Source organism: Anabrus simplex, chromosome 8 (assembly GCF_040414725.1).
Source record: "Anabrus simplex isolate iqAnaSimp1 chromosome 8, ASM4041472v1, whole genome shotgun sequence".
NCBI lineage: Eukaryota > Metazoa > Arthropoda > Insecta > Orthoptera > Tettigoniidae > Anabrus > Anabrus simplex.
In genome coordinates, this window is record NC_090272.1 from 220,196,446 (window position 1) to 220,210,115 (window position 13,670).

Sequence of the window (13,670 nt, forward strand, 5' to 3'; positions counted from 1 at the left end):
CTGACAGGAGTAGGCTACATGCCGACACTGGGTTTCACCCCACCCTACCTCATTATCACCATCTCACACCCAGAAGCGCTACTCACCCATGAGCGCCAAGTAGAAAGTCCTGCATCGGGCGAGGGGAAATGTCCTCGGACACTCCTAACATTAAAAGCCGTACGATAAATAAATAAATGAATAAATAAATAAATAAATAAATAAATAAATAAATAAATAAATAAATAAATAAATAAATAAATATTTTAATTTTACAAGTTGCTTAACGTCACGCCGACACAGATAGCTTTTATGGCGACGATGGGATAGGAAAAGGCTAGGAGCGGGAAGGAAGTGGCCGTGGCTTTAATTAAGGTACAGTCCCAGTATTTGCTTGATGTGAAAATGGGAAACCTCGGAAAATCATATTTTGAGGGCTGCCGAAAGTGGGGTTTGAACCGACTACCTCCCGAATGCAAGCTGTTAGCTTCTTTCTTTCTTTCTTTCTTTCTTTCTTAATCTGTTTTCCCTCCAGGGTTGGTTTTTCCCTCGGACTCAGCGAGGGATCCCTCCTCTACCGCCTCAAGGGCAGTGTCCTGGAGCTTCAGACTCTGGGTCGGGGATACAACTGGGGAGTATGACCAGTACCTCGCCCAGGCGGCCTGACCTGCTATGCTGAACAGGGGCTTTGCGGGGGGATGGGAAGTTGGAATGGATAGACAAGGAAGAGGGAAGGAAGCGACCGTGGCCTTAAGTTAGGTACCATCCCGCCATTTGCCTGGAGGAGAAGTGGGAAACCACGAAAAACCACTTCCAGGATGGCTGAGGTGGGAATCGAACCCACCTCTACTCAGTTGACCTCCCGAGGCTGAGTGGACCCTGTTCCAGCCCTCGTACCACTTTTAAAATTTCGTGGTAGAGCCGGGAATCGAACCAGGGCCTCCGGGGGTGGCAGCTAGTCACACTAACCACTACACCACAGAGGTGGACAAGCTGTTAGCTATGTGACCCAAACTGTGCAGCCACACTTGCTCTGTAATAAATAAAGTCCTTCCTTCCTTCCTTCCTTCCTTCCTTCCTTCCTTCCTTCCTTCCTTCCTTCCTTCCTTCCTTCATGTTCTGGGTTTATTACGAGAGTGGTTCAATACAGAAGGGACTGCCTGGCCGAGGCTGTAAAGGTATCCTCGTTTCACCCGGAAGATCGCGGGTTCGATTCCCCGCCAGGAAGTCGTAAAATTTAAGAAACGAGATGTCCACTTCCGGAGGTGCACATGGCCCTGAGGTTCACTCAGCCTACACCTAAACTGAGTACCAGGTTAATTCCTGAGGGCAAAGCCGGCCGGGCGTAGAGCTAACCATTCCACCCCGTGGAAGCCTTTACATTCCACCCCTCTAGGGCCCTTCATGGCCTGTACGGAAATGAATTTGCTTTGCTTTGGTTCAATAAATAAGGTGACAAAACCTCTTCTACTATTTCACTACTAATATCATTCTTCACCATCTTTCCAATGAAGCTCGGAACATACCACTTAGTCGAGCAGCTCGTCTCCATACGCCCAAGTCTTCCCAGCGCAAAGATTGTAACATTTTCTTAGTACGTAAATGCATACAACTTCTCTATACAGCCACAAAAATAGTAGATCTATACACTCGGTATACGGTACGTGCAAGTGCTGAAACAGAGCGCCCAGCAAACCACTACATAGTGCGGTGTGATAGGCCCCTATTTCATTGAGGATGACAATGGCAGTGGTCTAACCGTCTCTTAGGAATGCTATAGAGATATGGCCATAGGACCATTGCTTCAGGATTTGAGAAGGTTTTGTCTTGCAAAGGTCTTTCACATAAATAAGCAGTGGTATAAACAGGACGGGGCAATTCAACTCGAGAATCTCTGGCCATTCTGTCAGAAACCTTTCCAGGACGAATCCTTTCATGTGGTACTGACTTCCCACACCAGTCCCATTTCCCCACCTAACGCCTACTTGAGGGCAATTACAAAAATTCGCCAAGAACTTCGCCAGCCTTTCGCGAGCAAATCGTCTCCTTTTGCAGGAGTCTATGGCAAATTCTGTTCCGGGGTATTATTTGAAAATATTCCTACACTTTGAACACTTCGCATGGCCACTAGCTCAGCGAATAAGAGGTAACTTATTATAAACTTCGATACAAGATAAGAATGTTGAATTGTTAATGATGAAAATATTTATTTATCTATTTATAAAAATGTTATTGTTGAAGGTATTTGTAATACATTTGTTATAACAGCAGTATAAAATAATTAATTTGTTTTGTACTGAAAATATTTCGTTTGGTATCAATTGATTTTATGTCTCTAAACTACCGAGTGATCGTTTTAAAACTTCGTACCTTACCGAGCAGTGGCTGAGTGGTTAGGGTCACGTAGCTGTCAGCTTGCATTCGGAGGATAGTGGGTTCGAACTCCACTGTCGACAGCCCTGAAGATAGTTTTCTGTGGTTTCCCATTTTCACACCAGGCAAACGCTAGGGTGAACCTTAATTAAGGCCATGGTCGCTTCCTTTCTGCTCCCAGTTCTTCCTATTCCATCGTCGCCATAAGGCCTATCTGTGTTGATGCGACGTGAAAATATCATATCTTGAACAAATTCAATGTTTTTCTCTTATTGAGGAAAAAACACGTCAACTTAGTTTTTGAAGGGGGAAGTTCAAAACCACTGCTGGCTGAATCTTATGGTTGTCCGGACATTTGCGGTCATCACAAAATCACGGACATTTGCAGTCACTGCAGCAGGGGCTGGGCCTCATTAGCTTAATATTTATATATATGACGAACTCTCTAACCGTCATATACCTGGTTCACACTGTTTCCGACCGTCCTGTATAAAGATTAGCAGTACATTACTGTTTTAAAAGCAAGTAGAATATAACAACCATCCTCTCTTAACGCTAGTCAAGTCCGGCTCCATGGCAAAATGGTTAGCGTGCTGGCCTTTGATCCAGAGGGTTCCGCGTTCGATTCCCGTCCTCTCACAGACGCGCGGGATAGGGTGACAAGCCGAAAGACCTGCACCACGTCTCTTTGGAGGCCACACGCCAAGAGAGGAAAAACGAAGAGATCGGATTCTTCGGACAATGAAGGTACCGGCAAAAGAAAGGGTAGGACGAAGGCCATGAACGTGAAAGGATCCCTGTGCCTCGCAAAACTAATACTGTCGGGGTCAGGAGAAAACAAGAGTTGACCAAGGGAAGTCTGATAGGAAATTTGGAAGTGAGTATATTAACACAAGTGGAAGCGATATCAGACTCTGCTAGGGAACCCGTAGTCGCCATCCCACCCTCCCAAGATCCAAGGGGCTTCCTCTTCCTGTCGCCTCTTACGACAGTACGGAATCTTGTGCAGATCCAAGTTGAGAGCAACAAAGGGTGCACCAAAAAGGGATCATGAGGAAGGATTCTGGCGGCCGGTTTAATGGTTCAAGTACGTACAAGAAGTCCACGTCCGATGCACAGCTGCGCATACTGTATCTTCAGACGTATATTGTTCATGACGTTCTAATAACAACATTTTAAAATAAACTGTTCGAGAACAATCTACTCCCACTTGTCCCCAGCCCATTTATTGAATAACGCGTTTTAAATGTATCAGATGGAGTATTGCTCGTCATATATGTATTTACCACAGAACTGGCAGCGAACCAGGGTCTCTCTTTCTGCAAAATTGCTCCAGCTCTGAGTATCTTGGCCAATAAAAGAAGATGGCAAGACACGGTAGCTCAGTGTCTTATTCGACGAACCAGGGTGACAGGTCAGTGTCTCATTCAACAAAACAGGATGATAAGATAGAATAACTCAGTGTCTTATTCAACAAAACAGGATCACAAAACAGGATAGATCAGCAGTTCAGTTATTGGAACAATTCCATGCACAGGCAGCTTCCACGATCTGTGTGGGGGAAAAAAGGTAGTTTCGGGTATGTGGAACCAGTAAATAGACAACTCAAGCAAGTGAAATGACATATAACATCTCAAACCTACAAGATATTTTGGTAATATAAGCACTCCTTGTACCAGAAACCTACAGCATTTAACGTAAACACAGCCAGGAGTGCACTTTAGTCATCATTCTGCCCATTGGTCTGAGTCTTTTATGAGGTTTTGATAACTCAGGATGGCCAGGTCCTTAATAATCCTCCATCAGCCAACATTGCACAGTCAACTGTCCAAATTATGACCATAATGGATGTGTCTTCAATCAATCAATCAATCAATCAATCAATCAATCAATCAATCAATCAATCAATCAATCAATCACCACTTATCTGTACTTTTTACCGAGCGAGATGGCCGTGCGGTTAAAGGACGCGCAACTGTGAGCTTGCATTCGAGAGATAGTGAGTTCGAAGACCTGAATATGGTTTTCCGTGGTTTCCCATTTTCACACCAGGCAAATGCTGGAGTGAACCTTAAACAAGGGCACGGCCACTTCCTTTCCCCTTCTTATCCCACCGTCGCTATAAGACCTACCTGTGCCGGTGCGACGTAAAGCAACTAGTTTTTAAAAATCTGCATTTAGTGCAGTCGCCCAGGTGGTAGATTCCCTGTCTGTTGTTTACCTAGCCTTTTCTTAAATAATTGCAAAGAATTTCGAAATTTATTGTACATGTCCCTTGGTAAATTAACGTCTTAACTTCAGTGTTTCTATGGCATGCATTGTTCCAGCATCGCCGTCTAACTTTGGGTCTGAGACGAACTACAGTGGCTTATAAAACATCCGAGTATTGGTAGGAACATCATCTTCGATAGGACAGAGAATCTGAGAAAGGGAGAGCATGCTATCTTTTCTTTTTCAGTACAAACTTTCATACGCACTTTGGACATGAACTAGATCGTTTATACTTGGACGTTCGCCAACAGCTCCACCTTCCCGCAATAACTCTCTCAAAGTTACCAGGCCTGACAATTGACTACGAACAAATGACAATCACTACTTAGAAATAAAACATAAATTTGATTCTATAGATCTAAGAGGGGGTTTTATAACCTCCAATAAATTATGGCGAATAAAAAAGGAAAATAAATATTGCACGGAACTATTTAACTGCCACGAGTCCATTCGTTAAAGATTATTCGGATGATTGATTGATTGATTGATTGATTGATTGATTGATTGATTGATTGATTGATTGATTGATTGATTGATTGATTGATTGATTGATTGATTGATTGATTGATTGATTGATTGATTGATTGATTGATTGATTGATTGATTGATTGATTGATTGATTGATCGATCGATCGATCATCAACCCCGTGGCTCAGGAAGTAAGAAAATTAGTCGAATTAAAATTCTTCAGTCTGCTTATCGCACTTCGAACATCATTTTTAAAAGATAAGCAACTTACCTAAATAAAATTTATGTCGGATTAGGTACGGTATATAAAAGTCAAAAGTAGGTTCAATACATGTCTGTCTGTCTGTCTGTCTGTCTGTCTGTCTGTCTGTCTGTCTGTCTGTCTGTCTGTCTGTCTGTCTGTCTGTCTGTCTGTCTGTCTGTCTGTCTAGAGCCGGATTGCGTAGTAGGCTGTGCGTTATTTGATTGCTATATGAAGGAAACGCTTCTCTTTAGATGTCAAAAGTAGCCGCCATCTTTGACTACGTCAACGTCATATAGCGGCATTGGACTTAACTCCACATTTCATTGTTCTATGTGTATTCTCGTATGTTTTGAAATTTCTGACCCAGGATCGTGAACTGCGTGAGTAGATTACGGCTTCTCTATGAAATCGTACCGTAATTGTGCAACATGACTCAAGACAGTTTAAGGTTAAATATCCCGTTACTGAATGATGGCAATTACATATTTTGGAAAACAAAGATGCGAGCTTTTTTTACGTGACGATTTGTGGGAAGTTATCAGTAAGCCAAAACCCGAAGATACAAATGATGACTGGAAAAAGAATAACAAGGCTATAGCGTAGATTACGTTAGATATCGAGGACAGTCAATTCATTCATTTTGCTCATGTGGAAAACGCGTAAGATGCATGGAAAACATTGTCAAAGAAATACGAGAAATCCACGTTTGGCAGCAGCTGTATTTACGTCGTAAGTTGTATGGAATACCCTAACGTAGTGGTTCGATGAACAAGGATATTGATGCCATCATGGAAGTGGTCGGATTGCTGCGCTCATCAAATAACGCCCGTTCGGCAGCACGAGGTTTTCCGCAAAAGTTTGGAGAAGATTTCGACGAAACATTTGCACCAGTTGTTAAACATGAGACTATTAGAGTTTTGTTCGTTGCAGCTGCACAGAAATGTCTCCATGTTCGACATTTGTATGTCAAATCTGCATACTTGAATTGCGAATTAACAGAAGATATATACAGTACGCGAACCTTTTCTTGAGCCCTGATCTCCATAGTGCTGAATGGGAACTAGGGCTCAAGAAAAGGATCGCGTACTATACATGGATCAGCCTCAAGGATTTGAAGAACCGGGTCAGGAAAACAGAGAAAATTGAGAAGTCTTGATGGATTGAAACAGTCTGCACGTGTGTGGAATAACAAGACTCAAGAAGTTTTATTGAAGCTAAAGTTTCAACAAGGCAAGGCTGATGAATGTCTGTTTTCCCGAAGAGAAGAAGATAGTTCTATTACGTATATTCTGTTCTACGTGGACGACTTACTGGTAGCTGGTAGATCTTCAGAATTAACGGCAAGGGCTGGTCGATTACTGCTCAGTCATTTCGACTTGAAAGATTTAGGTGATGTAAACCATTATTTGGGACTCCAGATCGAACGAAAACGAGATGGATCGTTTTTGTTATGCCAGAGGTCAAAACCTGTGAAACTACTCGAAGATTACGGGTTATCAGAAGCAAAAAGAGCAGTTACCCCAATGGAAACGAGACTCCTATCTGCAGAAATATCTCATAGCCCAAATCTAGAAAACAATACATCGTACAGAAAGGCAATAGGATCTTTAATTTAAGTACAGTGTCAAGGCCTGACAACGGTACGGCAGTTGGCATTGTGATTGGAATGGCAAAGTGCTTGGAATGCTGTGAAGCCGGTAGCGTATTACCTTGCTGCAACAATCGATAAGAAATTGCATTTATCTTCACATGGAAATTTAGAGATGAAATGTTATGTGGCTGCTGACTGGGCTAGTGAAAGGATGAATCGAAAATCGACAAGACGGTATGAATTCATACTCGGAAATGGGACAATTGCCTGGTCTAGTCCCAAGCAAATTTCTGTTGCAATGTCATCAACAGAAGCAGAGTATGTTGCAGCGCCTTTAGCTAGTCGAGAGTTATTGTGTCTCAAACAGTTGATCAAAGATTTCAGTATACAGATATTTGAGCCAATCAACATGTTCGAAGATAACCAAGGTTGCATTCGACTGACTGAATCGAGTGTTTCTGGAGCTCGAACTAAACATATCGATGTCTGTCATCATCTGTTACGGGACGTGCATGAGAAGGGAATTATACATGTTCAAAACTGTCCTTCTAATATGATTTTGGCAGATTTATTTACGAAACTGTTACAACACGAATCGTTCAATCGGTTTTTGGAAGAATTAGGTTTCTCGGAGTACTGAACTTTTGAATCTGCATCATCGAGAAGGGGTGAAGGAAACGCTTCTCTCAGATGTCAAAAGTAACCGCCATCTTTGACTACGTCAACGTCATATAGCGGCACTGGACTTAACTCCACATTTCATTATTCTATGTGTATTATCTGTGTATGTTTTGAAACTTAATAAAAATAATAGCTGTTTCCTTGTTTTATGCTGGAAGTAAATGAGTGTTTCCGCTATTTCATTTCCATCACTATACTAATGTTAAGATATTTAAAACAGAAAATGTCGCATTTTTCCATTAGTATAAGCTGAATTGAAAATCTTTACTTAATAAAATCCATAATAAAATTCATTGCACCGAGCTCGATAGCTGCAGTCGCTTAAGTGCGACCAGTATCCAGTATTCGGGAGATAGTAGGTTCGAACCCCACTGTCGGCAGCCCTGAAAATGGTTTTCCGTGGTTTCCCATTTTCACACCAGGCAAATGCTGGGGCTGTACCTTAATTAAGGCCACGGCCGCTTCCTTCCCATTCCTAGGCCTTTCCTATCCCATCGTCGCCATAAGACTTATCTGTGTCGGTGCGACGTAAAGCACCTAGCAAAAAAAAAAAAATTAAAATGACTTTAAAATATTTGACCAAACTGTACTCTGGTGAATGTGTAATAATGGTTTTACATCAGTGATCCATGTTCTGTTCACTGCACAGCTCTTGATTGTACAGAAATAATTTTCTCCTAATTTACTTGGAAGTTTATATCATATGGATATAATAATTTGCTGGATGCCCTCGAAGAACCCGAGAACATTTGTTGTTTTTCACACTCGTTACATCTTTCTCGCTGTACAACAAACTTCCTTTCCGCATTCACTTTAACACTGCACATTGTCATCATCATCATCTGTTTACCCTCCAGGTTCGGCTTTTCCCTCGGACTCAGCGAGGGATCCCACCTCTACCGCCTCAAGGGCAGTGTCCTGGAGCTTCAGACTTTAGGTCGGGGGATACAACTGGGGAGAATGACCAGTACCTCGCCCAGGCGGCCTCACCTGCTATGCTGAACAGGGGCCTGGTGGAGAGATGGGAAGATTGGAAGGGATAGACAAGGAAGAGGGAAGGAAGCGGCCGTGGCCTTAAGTTAGGTACCATCCCGGCATTCGCCTGGAGGAGAAGTGGGGAAACCACGGAAAACCACTTCGAGGTTGGCTGAGGTGGGAATCGAACCCACCTCTACTCAGTTGACCTCCCGAGGCTGAGTGGACCCCGTTCCAGCCCTCGTACCACTTTTCAAATTTTCGTGGCAGAGCCGGGAATCGAACCCAGACCTCCGGGGGTGGCAGCTAATCACGCTAACCACTACACCACAGAGGCAGACCACTGCACATTGTACAAAATAAAACCCGCCAATCTGTTATGTACACGTCTTTTCCAAATTCGTTCACTGAGTGAATTAAAAATATGCTTTGAGTTGGTTTCATATTTCTTGCACAGAATTACTTAGAAGGATAATTCTCTATTGAAGAGGAAAGTTATATGACTGTCGTGCCCAATCCCTTCTATTTTCCATGTGTTCTTGGTCTTGAGGTACGCAGGAGCGGGTGCGAAGGCTGGTGTGTTCCATGTACTTGTGACACGTTAGGAAATACTTTCTCCTATATATCAGAGTTCTGTATTGTGTTCCTGCACATATCTTGGAAACACAAGACTCACAGGTATAAATCCTTTCCTTACCCTTCCTTAGTCACCAACAACTGTTGTCAGTTTGCTTCGTCATGAAAGATATTCAGCAAATTTAATGCTGAGAGAATTAAAGAAAAAGTGTGTAATGTATGGAATGTAGGAAGATAAGGGCCACGAAGGGCGTGAAAATGAAAGACTCCCTAGGCCTCCATACGTAATACCGTCGAGGTCAGAAAAGAACAAGAGTTGACCAAGGAAGGTCAGATAGGATAGATGAAAGTGAGAGGCCAGGCACAAGTAAGTTGAAGCAATGCCAGGGCTCAGCTAAGGGCCCCGTGGTCTCTATCCCACGCTTCAAAGTTCAGAGTAGAAGCGTAGACAGAATGAGCTCAAGTGGACATTGATTCCACTTATTTGTGCTAGGCTCTTCACTTTCATCTATCCTATCCGACCTTCCTTGGTCAATTCTTGTTCTTTTCCGACCCTGACGGTATTAGGTTGCGAGGGCTAGGGAGAGTTCTATTTTCACGCTCTTCGTGGGCCTTGCTTCCTTGTCCGATACCTTCATTTTTCGAAGTGTTGGACCCCTTCCACTTGTCCTCTCTGATTAGTGTTCTGTAGAGGATGGCTGCCTAGTTGTACTTCCTCTTAAAACAATAATCACCATCGCCGACAGACCCTTTCATTTATAAGCCAGTCCCTGTTGGTTCTAGCGCCAGGCTCGTTCTCTAAACAAACGAGCGGGGTAGTAGAAGCGTAGACAGAATGAGCTCAGATTCGCTCATGGCATGGCAGGTGGTCGTGGTGGTGGTGGTGGTGGTGGTGGTGGTGGTGGTGGTGGTTATTGTTTTAAGAGAATATACAATTAGGCAAGCGACCTCGATATAACACTAATCAGAGAGAAAAAATGGAAGCGATTGGACACTTCGAAACCTGAAGGAACCGGCCAAAGAAAGAAAAGACGGGGCGAGTTGGTGGTGCGGTTAGGGGCGCGCAGCTGTGAGCTCGCTTCCGGGAGATAGTGGGTTCGAATCCTACTGTCGGCAGCCCTGAAGATGGTTTTCCGTGGTTTCCCATTTTCACACCAGGCAAATGCTGGGGCTGTACCTTACTTAAGGCCACGGCCGCTTCCTTCCTTTTCCTTGGCCTTTCCTGTCCCATCGTCGCCATAAGACCTCTCTGTGTCGGTGCGACGTAAAGCAAATGGCAAAAAAAAAAACCGCGAAGGGCGTGAACATGAAAGACTCCCTAGGTCTCGAATGCTGTAATACCTTCGGGGTCGGAAAATAACAAGAGTTGGCCAAAGGAGCTCGGATAAGATAGATGAAACTGAGGAGCCGGGCACGAATAAGTGGAATCAATGTCAGGACTCAGCTAAGGGCCCCGCGGTCGCTAACCCACGCTTCAAAGTTAAGAGTCCCTGGGGCACCTTTTAGTCGCCTATTACGACAGTGAGATGTTACCATAGGTGTTAATCTACCACCCAACCCACAGGGGGCATGGCACTAGAAACGACCATAGCCTTAATAAAGTCACAACCCCAGCATTTTCCTGAAGTGAAAATGGGAAACCACGGAAAACTATCTTCAGGGGCGATACTAAATTCTGGTACCTCGGTGTCTCCGAAAACCGTAAACGTAGTTAGTGCATAAAGCAATTATTATTATTATTATTATTATTATTATTATTATTATTATTATTATTATTATTATTATTATTATTATTATTATTATTTCTTAATCTGTTTTCCCTCCAGAATTGGTTTTTCCCTCGGACTTAGCGAGGGATCCTACCTCTTCCGCCTCATGGGGAGTGTTCTGGAGAGAGACACATTGCGTCGGGGGATACAACTGGGGACCAGTACCTCGTCCAGGTGGCCTCACCTGCTATGCTGAACAGGGGCCTTGTGGGGGGGGGGGATTGGAAAATTGGAAAGGATAGACAAAAAAGAAGGGAGGAAGCGGCCGCGGCCTTAAGTCAGGTACCATCCCGGCATTTCCCTGGAGGAGAAGTGGGAAACCACAGAAAACCACTTCGAGGATGGCTGAGGTGGGGATTAAACCCACCTCTACTCAGTTGTCCTCCCGAGGCTGAGTGCACCCCGTTCCAGCCCTCATACCACTTTTCAAATTTTGTGGCAGAGCCGGGAATCGAACCCGGGCCTGCGGGGGTGGCAGCTATTCACGCTAACCACTACACCACACAGGCGGACTATATTATTATTATTATTATTATTATTATTATTATTATTATTATTATTATTATTATTATTATTATTATTATTAACTCCTTTTCCTATAAACGAATATTTGTCCCAATTTGTTCTCTTGAATTCTAACTTTATATTCATATTGTGATCTTTCCTACTTTTAAAAACACCACTCACATTTATTCTCACCCTTCAAATATTGACAGTAACGGCAAAAACAAGGAAAGCGCTACAAAGAGCCTAACGTGAAAGACTCCATAGCTCTTGCAAACATAACAGCGAGTCGGCTGTGCGGTTAGGAGCGCGCATCTGTGATCCTGCATTCGGGAGATCGGCCTGCTGTGTCCGAATGCCACTGTTGGTAGCACTGAAGATGGTATTCCGAGGTTTCTCACGTTCAAAGCAGACAAATGCTGGGGAGCTGTATCTTAATTAAGGTCACAGCCGCTTCCTTCCAACTCCTAGCCCTTTCCTATCCCATCGTCACCATAAGACCTGTCTGTGTCTGTGCAACGTAAAGTAAATTGTTGAAAAAAAAGAGTCGGAAGAGAAGAAGAGTTGACCAAAAGAGGTCAGATAGGAAAGTGTGACACAAGTAAGTGTAAGCAAATGTCCGACTCAGATAGGGGCCCCGTGGTTATAGCCCACACTCCCGAGTTCTGGGCCACTGGGAATAATTACCCCTTCAGTTACTTCTTACGACAGGCAGAGCATACCGTGGACTTATTTTATCACTTTCCCCATAGGCAGAAGACTCCTTGGGGGAAAGCCATTATATCTACACTTATAGTTTTTCTTCACAGCTATTTGAAATAATAATCGCACCGTTCGGCAGCAGTTGCCAAGGAATCCTGTGATCTTTATGTACATATGTATTTTGGATACTTGGGAGGAAGAAAATTAACGCTAAGTACTGTAGCTCGTTGAATCCAAATAGGAAATAAACCCAAATTATTTTCCTTTGGAATAAAAGAAAGAGAATTTTGTACGTAGAATGCTTTCTTTCTTTCTTTCTTTCTTTCTTTCTTTCTTTCTTTCTTTCTTTCTTTCTTTCTTTCTTTCTTCTTTTGTTAATCCGTTTACCGACTAGGGTTGGTTTTTCCTTCGGACTCAGTGAAGGATTCCACCTCTACCGGCTCAAGGGCAGTGTCCTGGAGCGTGAGACTTTGGGTCGGAGGATGGAACCGGGGAGGAGCACCAGTGCCTAGGCGGCCTCACCTGCTATGGTGAACAGTTCCTTTGTTGGGGGATGGGAAGATTGGAAGGGATAGACAAGGAAGGTGGAAGGAAGCGGCCATGCCCTTAAGTTACTGTAGGTACCACCCCGTATTTTTCTTGGATGAGTAGTGGGAAACCAGGGTGGCTGAGGTGGGAATCGAACCCACTCTACTCATTTGGCCTCCCTAGGCTGAGTAGATCCCGTTCCAGTCTTTGTACCACGTTTCGAATTTCGTGGCAGATCCGGGGATCGAACCCGGGCCTCCGGAGGTGGCAGCTAATTACACTACAGAGGCGGACTAGTAAGTAACAGAGGATGTTGGAGGATGAATAATATTGCAACCTCTAACAATTCTGAAATTCTAATCCCGCCTGGTGGCCACCATCGTTAAGGCTATATGGTCTGACACCGTAGTTACCCTGTTCGAGTCCCGTTGGTGGAGGAAATAATTCACCATCAGAATGTTGGCTAGCAGGCTAGGAGAAGTGGTGGTATACAATTTCTAATCACTAGATTGCGTGCCAAAAGCCTGGATTTAATTCCAACCTCTCCGCAGTGCTCATATGGAGTGAGGGCATATTGATGGTGATTCGTCCGTCAGATGGAGACGTAAAGCCTTGATGTTATTAGAAAAGGGGATGGTACGTGCCAGCACCTGGTTTCACCCCCTCCCTACCTCACCATCATAATCCCACATCCAGATGCGCAGGTCGACCATGGTCGTCAAATAGAAAGTCTTGCAATAGGTGAGCCGAACATGTCCTCGGACACTCCCGACACTAAAAGCCATTCGATAAGTAAATGTGGAATTCTAAGTCATGTTACGCTCAAATTGATTTCACTTTTAAAACACTCTTTTTATGTTATTATGTATAGTAATCGAAGAAAAATATAAAAATATATTAATTTAGGAAAACTTCTTCTACATAATTATTCCATGATATTACCAACAGAATTACTACATACGTTTCTAATCTCATAAAAATATGCTACTAAGCAATCTTTCGAACTCAA